The following is a 20,315-nucleotide window of genomic DNA, read 5'->3' on the forward strand; positions in this document are numbered from 1 at the left end:
AATTTGAATACATATATGCACTTCTATTTTATTGCAGCATTATTTGTAACATCAACATATAAAAGTAACCTAAGAGTCCATCAATGGATGGATGTATAAGAAAGATGTGATACACACACACACACGCACGCACAGGGATATTATACAAGCATAAAAAAGATGAGGGTTTTCTTTTTGGTGGTGGTGGGTTTTTTTTTTTTTGTGGGTTTTTTTTCATTTTTGGAACGTGAATGAATCTAGAGGATATTAGGTTCAGTGAAATAAGTAAGACTAAGAAAGACATACCATATTATGACACTTATGTGTGGAATCTAAAAAACAAGTAAACAAACACACAAAAAGCACTATCAGACCTATAAATATAAAGAGCTCATGGTTGCCAGAGGGAAGGGGGATGAAGGGCAAAATGGGTGAAGGAGAATGGCAGATACAGACTTCTGGTTGTGGAATGAATAAGCCACAGTAATAAAAGGCACAGAATGGGGAATATGGTCAATGGTATTGCAATAGCATTGTAGGGGGACAGGTGGTAGGTACACTTTTGGTGAGCACAGCATAACACATAGAGTTGTTGAATCACTATGTTGTACACCTGAAACTAATGTAACATTATGCATAATTATACTCAAATAAAGAATTAAAAAATAAAAAGATTTAAAAATGGAAAAAAAAAAAAAACCTGTGCTAAGATAAATTTAAAATACCTAAATCAAGAGTCCTCCCCCACTCTCTTCATGGGTCAGGAGAGTTAAAACTGTTAGGATGTAAATTCTCTCTAAATTAATCTTTACACTCAACAATCCTAATTAAAATCTCAGTAGATTAAAAAAATTTTTTTTAATATTTTTGAGAGAGAGAGAGGGTGCAAGCAGGGGAGGGCAGAGAGAGAGGGAGACACAGAATCAGAAGCAGGCTCCAGGCTCCCAGCTGTCAGCACAGAGCTCAATGTGGGGCTTGAACTCACAAGCCATGAGATCATGAGCTGAGCTGAAGTTGGACGCTCAGCCGACTGAGCCACCCAGGCGCCTCAAAATCTCAGTATATTTTGTGTAGAAATTGACAAGCCAATTCTAAATCCATGCAAGGATGTAAAGAGGTCAAAAATTGTTAAGAACTTCATTAGTAAAAAGAAAGAAGTTGGAGGACTTACACTATCTGATGTCAAGACAGTCATGAAGTGATTAAAATTGAGACAGATTGAAGTTTGCACAAAGATAGATTAAAAACCAATGGAATAGAACAGAGTCCCACATTTGTAGAGTTACCTGATATTTGCTAACAGTGATACTGTTGTGTGGTATAGAATGAATGCTCTTCCTAATAAATAGTGCTGGGTTGTTGGGCTACCCACATGGAAAAAAACTAATCTTTACTTACAGAAATAATCTTAGGTGGATTACAGATTTATATATACAAAAGTTAAACAAAAGAGAAGCTTTTGGGGAAAAAATGAGAATGTCCTTATTATCTCAGGTAAACAAAGTTTTCTAAATATAATATAAAATGTACCAACCATAAAATGTTAACTTGGACTACATTAAAATTAGGAAGTTCTTATTCATCAAAAGACACCATTAAGAAAATGAAAACACAAGCAAACAACATTGAATATGTTGGTAACACATATAAAAAGACTCATGCCCGGAAGAATGAAAAATCATTATGAAATAGTTAATCCAATATAAAAACAGGCAAATGACTGAAACAGTCATTTCATCAAAGAGGATATCCAAATGGCTGATAATCATATGCAAACATGTTTGGCCTCATCAATCACCAGGGAATACAAATTAAAATCACCATGAGATTCCATTATACTGTCACTTGGCTAGTCAAAAAAAGACAGAAAATACTAAATCTCAGCACGGGAATGGAGCAACTGAACTCTCATCCATTGCTGGCCAATTGAGTGTAAATTAATGCAACTACTTTGGAAAAATGTTTTGTGGTCTTTACTAATGCTGAACATATGCATATTCTATGAGCCAGTAATTCTACTCATAGGTATTAACCCATAGAAATACATACACAGTGTACACAAACATGTACAAGAATGTTCATTGTATTATTTGAAATAGCTCCAAACCAGAACAATATGTGTTCACCAACAGCAGATTGGATGAGTTTTGTTATATTCATATAATAAATAGCACAGACGAACAAAAAGAATGAGCCACTGCTACATGCAATGAAGAGTGAATCTCCAGATTTAATGTTGAGTAAAATAAGCCTGAACGCACATAAGAATTCATATTGTATGATTCTATTTATATTAAGTACAAAAACACAGTCAAGATTAATCTTTGGTTATAGAAGTCAGAATAGTGGTTAACTTTGGGTGGGTGGGATATGAGGTTGAAGCTTCCAAGTTGTTGGTAATGTTTGTGAGTTGAGCGGGTGACTGCTTATGAACTCTGTAAAAATTCATCAAGCTATGTTAACATTTGTGCACTTATTGCATATTGTATATTGTGTTTTATTTAAAAATTTATAAAATGGAATATGAACAGTCATGTGTGTGTGCGTGTGTGCGCATTCACCAGTCAGGATTGCTGACTGTTTCTGTGTGCTGTAGGTAAAGGGGAGGTAGAGAAGAAAATCAGGAGATGGGTTCACTGCCCCAATTGGGCTGACAACAGCTACACTTGGGAAACCTTCATAATAGTCACCAAGACAGAATCTGTCATGTGTGGTGTGCTTTCTAGCTCATGCAGGATTTTTCTATCCATTCCTTCAATTCCTTTTCATGATAACCTTATGAAGAATTCTTATCCCAATTTTTCCTCCCAGGAAACTGAGACTCACAGATATTGGGTGATATTTCCAAGGGAGCAAAAGCCAAGAAGTGTAGAGGCACTCATGCTCTAGCTCCAGATACTATTCTCTTTTCTCTACACCACTGCCAGACAACTACATGTTTGGATTTAAAGAAAGGCCATGTGGAATAAATGATTTCTTACAGTTTCTCTATGAAACTGGCATTACCCTTCTCTTTACAGATGTGGTTCAGAAATAGTAAAGAATCCATGAATATACAATCTAGTAAGTCAATGAGGTAGGTTCTAAACATGGATCTGTTCCACTCAAAAGCTAACTTCTTTTTACGAAATGTAACGCTGTCCATGAGTATATAAGCAATTCAGTTACAAGAACTCAGCAGAAGGAGCACGGTAGACTGTGTTATTTGGAGAGTCTTGTGAAAGAGCCATCTTTGAGATGGATTTAAACAGGAGACCCTGGAGTGGAGGATTGGGGGATTGGTCAGGAAAGTGTTAGAAGTTTCAGTGGTCAGTGAGCAGACTAGTTTGGTTGAAGCAGAGAGTTAATTTTTGTTAAAAAAATTTTTTTTAATGTTTATTCATTTTTGGGAGACAGAGACAGCGTGTGAGTGGGGGAGGTGCAGAGAAAGAGGGAGACAAGAATCCAAAACATGCTCCAGGCTCTGAGCTGTCAGCACAGAGCCCAATGTGGCACTCAAATCCACTAACTGTGAGATCATGACCTGAGCTGAAGTCGAATACTTAACCGACTGAGCCATCCAGGTGCCCCGAGAGTTAATTTTTAAATTCCATCAAGTCAGGAACTATATCTGTTTTGTGAACCAAATTCTCCCCAGAGCTTGACCCATTTTATTTTATTATTATTTTTTGTACCTTTTAAGTTTTTATTTAAATTCCAGTTGGTTAACATACAGTGTAATATTAGTTTTAGGTATAAAATGTAGTAATTCAGCGCTTCCATACAACACCTGGTGCTCATCACAAGTGCAACTCCTTAATCCCCATCACCTGTTTCACCCATCCACCCCTACTCACCTCCCTTCTGGTAACCAGAGCTTAACCCATTTTGTTTTTTAATTTTTTTAATGTTTACTTTGGAGAGAGTGCAAGAGGAGAAGAGGCAGAGAGAAAGGGAGACACAGAATCTGAAGAGGCTCTAGGCTCTGAGCTGACAGCACAGAGCCCAATGCAAGACTCAATACCACGAACTGCAAGGTCATGACCTGAGCTGGAGTCTGATGCTTAACTGACTGAGCCACCCAGGCGCCCTGAGCTTGACCCATTTTAAATGCTTGGTTAATACTTGCTGAATGAATGAGGGGGTAGATTAATAGACTGAATATTTAGCACCAATGTACCTAACAGTTTATGGATGGCATAGGTTCATTCATGCCAATGACAACCCAATTTGACACACCAGTTAAAAACTAAGTACCTAGAACATAAGATATTATCAAGCGAAGTCTGCTGAGAAAATATTCAGGGAAATCAGAGCTTTCCAAGCATGACTTTGCATTGAGTTCTGCGAGTTTCTCAGAACACAGGACAGAGGTAGCCTAGATTATTGGCCTTTGGGCCAGCACCTGGACGTCATACTGAAGGCACTGTCCCAACTCCTTCTACCTGGGTCTTCAGAGCCTTTGTCCTTCCCGTCAGGACTGGCATTTCTTGGAAACTTCTGAGTTCTTATCACAAGAAAAATGACTTGTTGAGAAAAGGATCTGCACAGTGCTACAGGGTATTTCAAAAACCACTTCCTCTGTGAGGGGGAAATCAGCACTTCAGGTCACTGTTTCAGAATTTGTCTCTCTTGATACTGCAGGAACGCTACCCCTTAAATAGCTTCCACCCGTGGGATGAGAAGATGAATCTTCCAACCTCAGTTTCTCTGACATTTACATTTATGTGCTTCTAGAAAGACTCATCTCCAAGACATCATGGTTGGTTGAATGATTGTACCCAAAAGGTGTTGATTAATGGATCCAGGTCAACCCTGAAAGAAGTTTCTAATAGACTACAACAAGGTTGTCCATGACTCTGTCCATTTTATCACACACTCATGAAGATGTGAAAGCCAGACTTCAGACAATTGGAATATGTTAATAATACATGTTGGATGAGAAATTATTATACAAAATTTCAATAGGTTACAAAGACCTGCTGAACTTCTATGAGCATAAATGATGTCATAGGTTCAGATAGCCAATGTCACAAGTACAGAATGGGACACATCAGACTACATTGCAGTTTAAATATAAATGACATAGGGAGGTTAAAGTCCAGTCAAAAAACAAAAACTAAAATAATGTATTTTCTGGTAACACATGTATCTGTCCTGTTTTAGAAAATTTCTATTTCCTGGACATTGCCCCTTCACCTAACCCAAATGATTACAACCAAAGCAGTTAAATCATAACACGAACTTGTCTCCTGGCCACATTTGGTGGGTTTAGGATTGGACATTTAGATTCAAGAGCAAGAATCTATCTATGAGGATTTTGAAATAGGAAATTTCTAAAGTTCTGATTTAATGATTATTTAGTTCATATAACTTTAAAATATGACAGTCGTAGAATCAGAGAGTGGTAAGCTGTTTTCTTTTGGGAAGGGTGGTTTCTAAGAGGTAAAGCTCTGCATTTGTAGGTGGCCTTGTCTCCACCATTGGGGCAGCAGAGGAATGTGGTCTGTGGAGAGCAGAACAGATGAGAGATGGGAAGAGAGACCTCCGTCTAAATCTAGCTTCTTTGGTCAGTTATTTCTGTAGCTCAGCTGCATTCTTCCTCTGTCCTTATCATTCTATTCTAATAACCTATTGGAACCTAATGACTTCCCTTTTAACCCAAGCTAATTATGTGTTCATCATCTGCAATGCAAAATGACCTAATAACATACAAACTTAAGCTCCAATTAATAGTGCCAGGAATAAGGGTTTGATAATTATGAAATACTAAATCCTGAGGTAACCCCAGTCTAAACTGTCCTGGCTGCACTCGTATGGACTACTGTGGTCATTCCCAGGTTCAGCTTTCTAAAGAGAACTATCAAGAGGGAGAAGACTTAGAGGAAGAGGATGTAGCTGCATATAAATGTTTAAAGTGTGGCCACGTAGAAGACAGAGTACATGTTCTGTGCTGCTCCAATGAACAAAAACCGATACAGATTCTGACTCAATATAAAAATTGTCTTTCTAAACATTAGAGTGATCCAACAATGGAATGGATGACCTAATGAAATGACAAGGTCTCCATCAAGGGAAAGTTGGGTTGGAACTTAGATATCCACTTATTCGGGAGTCTGACGAACAGGTAGCAACTAATAGCTATAATTTATTAGAAAGCTTTCTAAGAGTGAAGGTCTGTGCTTGACATGTGCTTTATGCAAATTTACACTTAATCTTCAGAAAAATCATATGAAATAGGTATTAACCATATCCATTAAGATATTTAGCAAATATTGGACAAAGGGGCAATATTTTAGTATTTTTTAAATGCAAAGGATAATTTGTGGAATTACACTACAGTTTCAATCTGTGTCCCAAGTATTTATACTTTTATCATTTCATGGCATATTTTAAGTTAACCAATAGTTCTCAATTTTGACTCAGTTCTACAGCAAACGGTGACCTATTGGATTTTCAGATAAGTACAAGCTATAGCACTTTCATTTCCATTAGGATTAATTCAGTTGTTATTTACACAGAAAGCTCCTGGTAATGTTTTCAGGACCTAGTGGATAATGTCCTCTCATTTATCATACAGTAGGAAAACTGACTTTTGTTGTCTTAATGTTCCCCAGTTGTGAAGCTCAGCTACTTATTTTACACAGATGGGTAACACAAGTAGTTACATTTTCTACCTTCTTGTTGCTCATCATCCCCAAATCTTTAATATTACCTGCCCCATAAAGGTTCTAAAACCACCACTTCAGGGTATGCTCAACCTCAGACTGAATGGATCATTCCTTTTGGAAGATAATCCAAATTTGACAACCAGTCTAATTTACCATACTCTATAAAATAAGGAAATCTTACCTATCACAATAAATTCTAAAACATTTTTTTGAGATTTAAAACTTTCTATAATCATCTAATTTTACATTTTTCTTACCAGATGTTATAAAGATTCTCCTACATCATATCATTGTTGCTTTACTTTTACTTGTTCTCATTTCCTAGTTTGTCCCACATTCCTTTTTCTTTATAAAATGTCAGTGAAAAGACTAAACATAAATATACAAAGATCACAGCTAAACCAGATGCAGAAAGACTGACAGTTAATGCCAGATGCTGGAGATTTTCTTTAAATATTCAGCACCAGGTGGTTGAATTGGCTTAACAAAGGAACACGTGCTTATGGGGATACAAAGAAGGAGTTAGAGGGACTAGTTCTCATTTGGAGAAAATTAAGTTATTTAATGAAAAAAATATAAGAAGGATTTGAAATCAAAGTAAAAATGAAATTAACTTAAATCACTCATTCACATCTATACATGGGAATGTTATCACAATTTGTAAAATTTCTATTCAAAATTAATACTTAGGACAAATGCTAGCATTTATAATATCAGCTAAAGGAAAAAATCCTTTAATTATGCTTTAGTGACAGCATAATATTAAGTCTGTTTATAACTCCCTACAGACTGGTAATAATTAAAATAATCAACTTTTCTTCACATGGGTTAAAGTACAAATAGAATAGCTTGTATAAATATACCATACTTCTTGCACTAAAAACTCTTAGAGCTGAAATTTGGGTTGATGCCTTTACAGCTGACTGCAGAAATGAACTGACCACGTAGTATAAGTCTACACAGAAACTAATGATGTCAGTGGCATTTTAACATATTTTCTCAACACAAGTGTAACAGGTCATTAGAGATATGCTGTGATATGAGTTTGAGATAGGTGTTCACAGCCATCACTTGAATTTACTTTTTTTTAAAGTTTATTTATGTATTAATTGAGAGAGAGAGAGAGAGAGCAGGGGGGGAAAGCATGCACATAAGCCAAGAAGGGGGAGGGGCAGAGAGAGAGGGAGAGTGAGAGAATCCCAAGCAGGCTCTGCACCGGCAACATGGAGCCCAATGTGGAGCTTGAACACATGAACCATTAGATCATGACTTGAGCCAAAACCAAGAACCAGACACTCAACCAACTGAGCCATCCAGGTGCTTCTTTCTTTTTTTTTTTTTTTCTTTGAGAAACAGAGAGAGACAGCACAAGCAAAGGAGAGGGGCAGAGAGAGAGAGAAAAATCTTAATACCATATTTCTTGTGCTGAAAGCTCTCAGAGCCGAAATTTGGGTTGGTGCTTTTACAGCTGGCTGCAGTAAATGAACTGACCATGTAGTATAAGTCTACACAGGGCCCCACAACCCTGGAATCGTGACCTGAGCTGAAATGAAGAGTTGGACACTCAACCGAGCCACCCAGGCACCCCACATTCACTTTTTAAGTGTACAATAGAGATTAATGAAAAATTATCCTCTTAAAAATGTTTTAGACAATATTAAAAATGTAGCAAATGAGGCACCTGGGTGGCTCAGTCAGTTAAGTGTGGGACTTCAGCTCAGGTCACAATCTCAGGTTCATCACGTTCAATCCCCGTATCAGGCTCTGGCTGACCACTCAGAGCCTGGAGACTGCTTTGGATTCTGTGTCTCCCTCTCTCTCTCTCTCTGCTCCACCCCCACTCTCTCATTCTCTCTCTCTCTCTCTCTCAAGTAAATAAACATTAAAAAAACAATTTAAGAAAATATAGCAAATGAAGAGCTGTAGTAGTCAATACACCAGAGTCTCCTGCATGCCCCTTCCACATTCCCAACACGACCTTGGAGAAATAACCATGCTTCTGAATTTCAGTTTATCATTCTGGAAGGGCTTCAAGTCCTAATAGCAAATTATTTTTATAATAATAATAGGATAGAAATAAAGACTATTTCTATTGTGGATACTTTGTTAGAGTGTCTGTAGTTTAAGACGAGAAATACTTCAATACAGTAATGTCTTACTCTAAGCAGCCATCTTTTATACCCCAAATCTTCAGAATGCTGAAGACCGCATGTCAATAGTGATCATAAGGAGCTGAACATGGCAGGAACAAAGAGATTATAGGATGTCTCGCTGGTCAAATGATAAAACCGTAAAGGACATATTGTTGCATGCACATAGACATGATTTTTTTCATGGTTTCATAAATATAATGTAAAGTGTTTATGCTTTAGGCACATAAAACTGAATATCTCCGTTATAAGAGATAGGTTTAAAATACAATGAAAAATAGGGGCACCTGGGCAGTTTAGTCAGTTAAGCATCTGACTTTGGCTCAGCTCATGATATCACCGTTCATGAGTTCGTGCCCCATGTGAGGCTCTGTGCTGATAGCTGAGAGCCTGGAGCCTGCTTCAGATTCTGTGTCTCCCTCTCTTTGCCCCTCTCCCCGCTCTCAAAAATAAAGGTTAAAAATTTTTAAATGTAGTGAAAAATAAATTTAAAAAAATTCCCTGTAATGGAATAGTGTAATACAGAACACACTTGCTTGTTGTAGGGTGGTTGGGCAGTAAGTGGTTAGCTCAGTTGTTCAGAGCATGGTTCCCAAGTTGACCATATAAAAATCTTTTTTAGTTGTATCTTTTTTACCATAATATTGTAACATAATTTTAAAGGTTACGTGGTTTTACAGGATCTATGATAAGAAAGTGCATACCCCTTATCTACTCTCTCCCACTACCAATTCCCTCTCCCCAGGAGTAGCTATGTTCAATTCTCCCAGCTATTTATTCTAAAATTTACTCCATATTTCTAACTCACATGCTTGCAGTAAATTAATGCTTTCTCAGGGGATGTATAAATTTCCTGTTGCTTCTGTAGCAAATTACCACAAACTTGGTGGCTTAAACAACACAGAGCCTACCATCACATGATCCTGCAGGATAGATGTCTGATACGGGTCACCCTGGGCTACAGTCAAGGTTCCTGTTGTCTTCCTTCCTGGAGGCCCTAGAACAGAATCTATTTGCTTGTCTCTTCTAGCTTCTAGAAGCCACCCACATTCCTTGGCTCATGGCCCTCTTTACCCATCTTCAAAGCCAGCAAACTGCTTTTCTTCTGCAATTTCATCTTCCTTTGAACCACTCTGCCTCTGCCTCCTTCTTTCATTTGTAAGGACCCCTGTGATTACATTGGGCCAACTAGATAATCGAGTGTAATTTCCTTATTATAATGCCATCTTGTTAGCAAACTTAATTCCTTCTAGTTTCTTATTTTCTCTTTGCCACACAATATAACACATTCACAGGTTCTGAGGATTAGGATGTCAGCATTTCAGAGGCTGTTTAATTGACCCAACACAGGGGGCTTGGGACCTCTTCATCCAAAATGTAGGCTTTTGCTCAATCCTCTTGTTCTTGGGCTGTTTTGTGTAGCAGCCCAGTCGTTGCTCTTCCTGGTGTTTCCTAGTCGTTGGTCCTATTTTTCCTTCAGTCTTATGTTGCTGTGAAGGAAGGTCACAGTGTGACTGCATGTGGCTGGAGCAGGAACCCAGAGGTTTCTCTGTTTTTTAACCAATACTTTTGTTTTCTGTCCCATTATACTCTCCCACATTTAGGAATGCCATGTCCCCCTCTCAATTCTTGAATTGTTGTGACTTGGCTGGTTTCCAGACTTGGTTTCGGAAAGAAGTTAGCTTCTTTCTGCCTACAGGCATTTTTCTCATGATTCTTTTCTCTTCCATTCTCTTGATGCTTTTGGCTAAAAAAAATTCTGTTTTCTTTTTTAAGTTTTATTTAAATCCAAGTTAGTTAAAATATAGTGTAATAATGGTTTCAAGAGTAGAATTTAGTGATTCATCACTTACATATGACACCCAGTGCTCATCCCAACAAGTGCCCTCCTTGATACCCATCACCCATTTAACCCATCCCCCACCCACCTCCCCTCCAGCAACCCCTTGTTTGTTCTCTGTATTTAAGAGTCTCTTATGGCTTGCCTCCCTCTGTTTTTGTCATTTTTCCTTCCCTTCCTATCTTCATCTGCTTTCTTAAATTCCACACATGAGTGAAATCATATGGTATTTGTCTTTCTCTGACTGACTTCACTTAGCATAATACATTCTACATCTATCCACATTGTTGCAAATGGCAAGATTTCATTCTCTTTTATCACTGAGTAATATTCCATTGTGTATATATACCACATCTTCTTTATCCATTCAGTAGTCAATGGACACTTGGACTCTACCCATAGTTTGGCTGTTGTTGATAAAGCCGCTATAAACACTGGGGTGCATGTGCCCCTTTGAATCAGCATTTTTGTATACTTTGGATAAATACCTAGTATTGCAATTGCTGGGTTATAGAGTAGCTTTATTTTTAATGTTTTGAGGAAACTCCATACTGTTTTCCAGAGTGGCTGCATCAACTGTGAAAGTGTTCTCCTTTCTCCATGATATCTGTTGTTTCCTAAGTTGTTAATTTTAGCCATTCTGGCAGGTGTGAGGTGGTATCTTTGTATTTTCCTGATGATGAGTGATGTTGAGCTTCTTTTCATGTGCCCATTAGCCATCTGGATGTCTTCTTTGGAAAAGTGTCTGTTCATGTCTTTTGTCCATTTCTTCACTGGATTTTTTTGCTTTTGGGGTGTTGAGTTTTGATAAGTTCTTTACGGATTTTGGACACTAACCCTTTGTCCAATATGTCATTTGCAAATATCTTCTCCCATTCCATAGGCTGCTTTTTAGTTTTGTTGATTGTTTCCTTTGCTGTGCAGAAGATTTTTATCTTGATGAGGTCCCAATCATTCATTTTTGTTTCCCTTGCCTCCAGAGACATGTCTAGTAAGAAGTTGCTACAGTTGAGGTCAAAGAGGTTGCTGCCTATTTTCTCCTCTAGAATTTTGATAGTTTTCTGTCTTACATTTAGGTCTTTCATCCATTTTGAGGTGTGTGTGTGTGTGTGTGTGTGTGTGTGTGTGTGTGTATGGTGTAATAAAGTGGTCTAGGTTCATTCTTCTGCATGTTGCTGTCCAGTTTTCCCAACACTATTTGCTGAAGACACTGTCTTTTTTCCATTGGATACTCTTCCCTGTTTTGTCAAAAATTAGTTGGCCATACATTTGTGGGTCCATTTCTGGGTTCTTTATTCTGGTTCAATTGATCTATGTGTCTGTTTTGTGCCAAACAAAACCGTCTTGATGATTACAACTTTGTAACACAGCTTGAAGTCCAAAATTGTGATGCCTCCAGCTTTGGTTTTCTTTTTCAATATGGCTTTGGCTATTCAGGATCTTTTGTTTCATAAACAATTTAGAATTGTTTGTTCTAGTTCTATGAAGAACAGTGGTGTTATTTTGATAGGGATTGCATTGAGTGTGTAGATTGCTTTGGGTAGTATAGACCATTTTAAGAATATTTGTTTTTCCAACCCATAAGCATGGAATGTTTTCTCATTTATTTGTGTCTTCTTCAATTTCTTCCATAAGCTTTTCTACAGTTTTAAGTGTATAGATCTTTTACCTCTTTGGTTAGGTTTATTCCTAGGTATTTTATTGGTTCTTGGTGCAATTGTAAATGGGATAAATTCCTTGATTTCTCTTTCTGCTTCATTATTTGTGTATAGAAATGCAACTGTGGCACCTGGGTGGCTCAGTTTGTTAAGTGTCCAACTTTGGATCAGGTTATGATCTCGTGGTTTGTGAGAATGAGGCCCACATCAGGTGCTCTGCTGTCAGAGCAGAGCTTGCTTCAGATCCTCTGTCCACCCCCCTCTCTAACTGCCCCCTGCTCTCACGTTCTCTTTCTCAAAAATACACATTAAAAAGAAATGCAGCTGATTTCTGTACATTGATTTTATATCCTGCGACTTTGCTAAATTCATGTATCAGTTCTAGCAGTTTTTTTGGTGGAGCCTTTTGGGTTTTCCACACAGAATATCATGTTGTCTATGAAGAGTGAAAGTTTGACTTCTTCCTTGCCAGTTTGTATGCCTTTTTTTTTTTTTTCTGATTGCTGAGACCAGGACTTCCAACACTATGTTGAACAACAGTGGTGAAAGTGGAGATCCCTATCATGTTCCCGACCTGAAAACTGAGAGTTTTCCCCCACTGAGGATGATATTAGCTGTGGGTCTTTTATATGTGGCCTTTATGATGTTGAGGTATGTTTTTATATCCCTACTTTCTTGCGGGCTTTTATCAAGAAAGGATGCTGTACTTTGTCAAATGCTTTTTCTGCATCTAGTGAGATGATCATGTGGTTCTTATCCTTTCTTTTATTAATGTGATGTATCATGTTGATTGATTTGCTTGACTAAAAAAATTCTTTGCTGTAATTTTAAAAGGGTTTCAGGAGAGAGTTGAAGCAAATAGTTTTGTTCTATCAACTGTTCTAACCAGTAATCTAGTGTACTTATTAGGCAGAAGAGAAGGCAAAGTCCTAAGGATATCAAATAACTTGCCTATGAAACCAGAATTCCTATCTAGACTTTTCTGATTCTTATATTAGGAGGAGAGTAGATGAGATGAACTCTAAGTTTTCTTCCTAAGATTTTACGGATATGGTACACCATTTATTCTCAAGATTTATTGTCTCTCTTACCTGAAAGCCAATCTGTAGCCATAAACATGTCCTGTAGTGCCTATAAGATTGTAATTACCTTGAGAAATTTATGTCTTTATAATTTATTTGTGTCATAAACACAATGGTCACCTGACAGATATTAGAATGAGAGTAAGGAATGCTTATTTGCCAAACGGACTTGATCTTCAGGGTCTACCAACTTGTAATTCTAGCAACAGTCACTGTCAGAGCAAAGGCTCAGGTTAAGCTCCTGATATAGTGCAGTGTGGATTCTGTAGCAGGATTCTGTGCTTTCTGAGTCAGCAGTCTGCATGTATGATATTCCCAATGCTCTTTCATAAAAACCTTTGAGAAAAGTTGGCCATGGTCATTTGTGCAGATCACTACCACTTGGTAATATTGACATAAGATCTAAATTTCAGGTAATTTATCTTGATAACATTTTTGGTATTTGGGAGTGTTAGTGTTATATTCCTTATATTCAGTGTTAGTGATATATTCCTTAAAGTTTCCCAGCCTCAGACAGAGTGGAGAAGGTGTTAAGCCAGGGCTATAACCTTAACAGCTTTAAGTATTAAAATGTTTATACTGTCAAGAGCATGAGAAGATAAGCCACAGACTGGGAGAAAATATTTTGCTAAAGACACATCTGATAAAGGACTGTTACCAAAGTATACAAAGAACCCTTCAAACTTAACGATAGGAAAATAAACAACCCAATTTAAAAAGTGGGTAAAAGACTCAAACATTCACCCCACCAAAGATATATAGATGGCAAATGAGCACATGAAAAGATGTTCCACATCCTATGTCATTAAAGAAATGAAAATTAAAAAAACGAGATACCACTACACATCTATTAGAACGGCCCAAATCCAGAACACTGACAACACCAAATGCTGGTGAGAATGTGGAGCAACAGGAACCCTCATTTACTACTCTTAGGAACGCAAAATGGCATAGCCTCTTTGGAAGATACTTTGGCAGTTTCTTACAAAACTAAATATACCCTTACCATAAGATCTGGCACTCATTCTCCTGGGCACACAGATGTTTATTCATAATTGCCAAAACTTGGCACCAACCAAGATAGTCTTCAGTAGGTGAACAGATAAAGAGTGGTACATCCAGACAATAAAATATTATCTGACACTAAAGAGAAATGAGTTGTTGTCCAGGCTAAGGGCATTCCACCCAAACACACCACAATGGCAACTGATTATTTTGAGTTGAAGCTACTTGGGAAACAACAGTTTCAAGGACACTCACATCCTCCTCTGTCCCCCTGAAAGTAGGAAATAAATCATCCATATGAAGGTAACCTCTCTGTGCTAAGTAAAAAAAAATATCCTTATCACCAGAGATAGGAACTTTAAAGCTGAGAAAGCTGTAGAAACAAACTTTGTTACTTTTTACTAATCTATTAGCTCAACCCAAATTCTTGTTAGAATTCCTTGCTACAGCTCCCAAACACCTGTTTTTCCTTATCTTGTAAATTCCCCACAATTTATTGTCTCTCTATTTATGAAGTATAAAAACCACCTGTCTTGATCATTTCTTTGGGTCTCAATTTCATTATTGGGCCTCTATGCACGTGCAATAAAATTTCATTTTTTCCCTGCTGTTAATCTGTGTCATGTAAATTTAATTCTTTCTCCTACCTAAAAGAACCTTGGACAAAGGAAAATTTCTTCCTCCTCTTCACTATCAAGCAATAAAAAGACATGGAGGAATCTTAAATGTAAATTACTAAGTGAAGGAAGCCAATCTGTAAAGGGTACTGCGTGAGTCTAGTTATTGGATATTGTGGGAAAGGCAAAACTGTGGAGACAGCAAAAAGATCAGTAGGTGCCAGAGGTTGGGTGCAGGGAGGAATAAATAGGTGAAGAACAGGGTTTTTAGGGCAGAGAAACTCCTCTGTATGATACTATAATAGTGGGTATATGTTATTCTATATTTATCTAAACCAACAGAATGTCCAAGTGTGAATCCTAATGTAAGCTATAGACTTTGGCCGATAATGTATCAGTGTAGGTCCACTGATTGTAACAAGGGTACCATTCAGGTGCAGATGTTGATAATGGGGAGGTCATGTGAGTATAGGGGCAAAGTCTACACTGGAACTCTGTGTACCTTCTGTGGGCTTTTGCTGTGGGCTTAATTGATTTAAAAAATATTCAAAAATTTCAGAGTCTACCATTTCAATATTTCAAATTACAAATTAAAATTATGCTATCCCCATTATAAGTCAACACTGAAACAGTATAAATTATAAATTAATTTTTTCTTTAAATGACAACCTCTCTACTTTTGTTGGGAGGGGGATAGCAAATTCAAACAAAATTTTTGCTCTCATTTTTGTGTGGGTGTTCCTATATGCTGGAGCATGTGGTGTGTATTTTAGTTACCTAGTGATAGGTCGGGGTGCCTCGAATTATGTCCCTTTCCCTTCCCCAGTGGTTCTCTTGATCCCCATGGCTGAGATCCATGGAAAGGTGTAATCCTGAAAATTGCTGCCATGGTGAGGTCACTGTTGCAGCCACAGGTAAACAATTCCCCTTGGTTCCTGAAGTCCCTGATAAGCTTGGTGAATCTTCAGAGGCCACTTTCAAGGCTGAATATGGGGTAAGACAGATAGATGTAAATTTGGAAGCTATCTCCTCTTGTTTAACTGCCCTAACTTAGCCAAGTCATTTTATCCTTTTGAACTTCAGATTATTCTGTAATATTTGTTTTAAAATACTGGCACCTTAGGAGGAAGGTGAGAAAGAAATGGAATAGCACACATAAAGCAGTCAAGAGGTGTCATTCTACTCTTCTCTTTCCCAACTCTATAACAAATAAAAAAAAAAGTGATCATGGCAATAACAATATGGTACATTCTATAGTAATTTCTAGATTACAAAGCGGTTTCATGCACATTCACAGAATTATCAAATATTAGCATTTAAAGGTAACTTAGAACTCATCTAGCCCTTTGTTCTTTTCTTATCTGTGAGTAAATTGAGTTCAAGGAAACTATGTAATATATCCAAGGTCATCCAGCTAGATAATAGCAAGGTTATGATTAAAAACAGAGGTAATATTTCCCCCCACATATGTCTTTCCCCCACATAGACATATGTATATCTTTACTGGGTATGTTTTATAACAATAGCTATTATTTACAAACATCTACCAAATGCCAAGATTTTCCCAACACTTTCTCATCTAATCCCTACAACAATCTTCCCAGGTGGGTACTATTATTTTTCCATTTAATGTATCAGGAATGGAATCTCAGAGGGGTTGAATAACATCTACAAGACCATCCATCCAATAGAAGGCAGAGTAAGAATGGGTCTAACAAAGTCCACGTGTATGCTCCCAACACTGAAGGGTGTTGTTTAGGTTAGGTTATTACAGGACAGACCAATTAAATTAGTTGAATTGTTTAAATCATCCCTGTGAGTGGCTTCCTGTGGTTGGTGTCTCTTACTAGGAAATATGGCAGTACAAAGTATATTCGGGTTGGAATCCAAATTCTAGAGAAGGTAGCCTATTTGGTGGAGTGGTTGAGTGTGAACTTAGGTGTCAATCTGACCTGTGTTCTACTCCCAGCTTTGCCACTCACCAATGACATGACTTTGGACAAGTGACTTGTTCTCTCTTTCCCATCTGTGAAATGGAGATAATGATAGTAACAATCTTGCTGAGCTGTTTTGAAGAGAAAATGAGAAATAAATACTATTTGTTAAGTCTGTACATGGTACTTTGCATAGCTCTTGTTACCTAGTGGGTGCTTCCTAAATTTTATTATCTCTATTATTTTCATCATGATTTAACATCTCTGAGTCTTTGCTCTTTTAAGGGGCATACAATGGTGACTGTTTAATGGTCAAATGGGAAAATTATATGTTATAATGTAATCATTAGAAAAATGCATGTAAAGTGCCTGACACTCAACAGATGGTCACTCAAAAGTCAAGTGTGTCCTAGAAGCTTCTATAATTAAGTCTCAGATAACCGCAGATAAACAGTAACCTGTTGGAAACATATAGATAAGTAGTCTTAATGTCAATAACATTACTCTAAGTGGGATGTTGTTTCCAAATCCCTGTTTCCACTTTATAAAACCAATATGGGGCAAATGAAAAGCTACAGGTTAATAAAGATGTGAGCTTCACCTGGGACAAAATGGATGGATGCCCAAGGTAACTCCAAGGTAAAAAAGCAAAATCTGTTGGCCTTTTGCCTTCCTCAGGAGTCATTTTAACCAAGTTCACCAATTCCTGAGTTAGCTGAGATATTAGACTTAGCTAAGAAAAGTCACTTAAACTTGTTAAAACAGAAACAGTTCAAAGAGGCCCTTAAAAAGGGAATACAATGGTGTTTCATGCCTTTGCAACAGACAGTTATCAGTGATATCTTTTCTCAAGGGTGCCTTTTGTGCCACTTGAGTCATGCAAGGTGGTTAGGTACTGCTTATGCTTACACCCTAGTGGCCCATTCCCCCCTCAGTCCTTGGCAGGCAGGGAAATGTGTGGTTGTCTGCACCTAGGATCTACTTGGGAAGGTGGTGCTGAACGTGGTATGGGGGGGTGGGAGGCAGGGATCCTAGGCCAGAAGTTCTTTTAAGTGCATACAAGTGAGAAAAAGCAAACATCACCAAAACTCTTTGTGGGGTGGGCAGAGACACCACCCAGCAGGGCCCTGATAGGATCCCATGTCTGCTGGGTGCCTCTGCTCTTGACCACATTGCTCTGAGGTCTCCCTGCCTGGCAGGTGCTCCGCAAAAGGCAGAGGGGTTCCTGACATCATAGTGGTGTCTCTCCTTCAAACTCACTCATGGAGCGTGGGGTGCACAGGGACAGGTGGTGTTTTAGAAACCACTAGGAAATAGGAACAGTGTGACACTTAAACCTGCAGCTCCATTTTCTATAAACTCTGAACCCTAGGTAAACAAACCAACCACCCTTGTTGTCCCCTGACAGTGCCATCTGTAAAAGGGGAGAAGGAGGCAGTGAGAATCAAATTCAGGAATGTGTGTGACACAGCATATTGTGGGTGTCCCATAAATGTCTTCCAAAATTAAAAAAATAAAAGTTAAATGTTGGAGAAATATGTAATACGTCACAACCAAAAAGAAACCTAGCTTTCCATGCCTTCTCTTCCAAGCATGAAATAACACCCAGAGATACTTACCCCAAGTCTAAAACAATAGTACCATGTAAAAAATAACTCTTGGGGCGCCTGGGTGGCTCAGTTGGTTGAGCGTCCGACTTTGGCTCAGGTCATGATCTCACAGCTTGTGAGTTCAAGCCCTCCATCAGTCTCTGTGCTGACAGCTCAGAGCCTGGAGCCTGCTTTAGATTCTGTGTCTCCCCCTCTCTGCCTCTTCCCTGGTCATGCTCTCTCTCTCAAAAAATAAATAAACATTAAAAAAACATAATAACTCTTTATTTACATTTTACTGGCTCAAAACTGCCTTAAGAGACATTTTCATCAAACAGTGACATATTCTTCCTAAATTAATTTGAGATTAAGTCATAAGGACTGTTTGAAGAAACTTTTTTAATTCTTCTTGAACACGAGGTATGCCAATAAATAAATGAATTTCTAACTTTGATATTTTAAATAAGTATTTGGCTCTTGTCTAGAAAAACAGTCTTTATATTTCTGAAAAGCTGCCTACTGTAATCTTAATTTCGACAAAGTAATTAGTTTTGTAGGAATTCTGTCCTTTTCACAACTCACATGATTGCGCAAAGACCAATTAATGAATTCTGACTTCCTTATTTGCATATACTTGAAGACCATAACTACGAAGACTCAGAATATTCTTTATTTTTCTTTCTTTTTTTTTTTTTTTTCACATAGCTCATTTCTGAAGAGCAGCCCAAACTGGATCCCTTGACTGTTTCAACCTCGTTTAATAGGAAAATAAAGGTATGAAACAATATTTCCCTAAATACAACCTGTAGGTTTCCATATAGAGAGACCAGATCCACACTTCCAAAATAATAGTGCTCAAGAGGGAGAGGAAATAGTATTTACTGAGTACTTACTACGGAACCAGGAATTGTGCTGAGAACTTCTGATGCATAATCCCATTATGTCTTCACAGACTCCACTTCATTTTAATCCTTACAAAACCCCCATAACATAGATATCCCTTCACATTTTTGTGCATCCTGCTTCCCAAACAGGTCTGTCTCTTCCCAGGCTTCTCCCTGCCCCCCTTTTCACTCCCAGGTGGAGCAGAGCTTCTCAGCATTTTCAGATTGTGGCACATGTGGAAAAGCCTAACATTTGCTTGTCACACTAAAAAACAGCAGAACATTCTGGAGTATGTAGGTAAGGCTTGGTGAAAGAATATAAGAGATGAGGAGAAAATATACATATATTATAGAAGATATTACTATATATTGAGTTTGTACTACACTTATAGACAAAAGTATTTTAAACTGTTTAGTGAGAAACTTAACCCTACTTTTCTAAACAAAGCTTTATAATTTATTAGAAATGGATATTGAGGCTTAACTTACATCCAATGAAATACATAGATTTTAAGTGTATGCTTTTGATCATTTTTGACCAGTGAACACATCTTCCCCAACCAAGATATACTAGCACATTTTTATCACCCTAAAAAGTTCCTTTTTGCCTGCTGTCAGTGAATGTCTGTAGCTTAGAAGCAGTTACTTGATCTGGTATCTATCACTGTAGAAAGCTTTGCCTTCTAGAACTTGATATAAATGGAATAATACAGTATATACTCTTTTGGGTCTTGCTCCTTTTATGAAGCAGACTCATTCAGCCTATTGCATGTATTGACAATTTGTTACTTTTAATTGCTAATATTCCATTACATGAATATACCATAGTTTGCTTATCCAGTCTCCTGTTGATGGATACCTGGGTTTTTTCCAATTTGGGGCTACTATAAGCTACTATAAACATTCTTGCACCAGGTTTTTTGTGCA

The sequence above is a fragment of the Panthera pardus genome, unplaced genomic scaffold (genome assembly GCF_024362965.1).
Source record: "Panthera pardus isolate Hobbes unplaced genomic scaffold, ASM2436296v1 HiC_scaffold_10, whole genome shotgun sequence".
Lineage (NCBI taxonomy): Eukaryota > Metazoa > Chordata > Mammalia > Carnivora > Felidae > Panthera > Panthera pardus.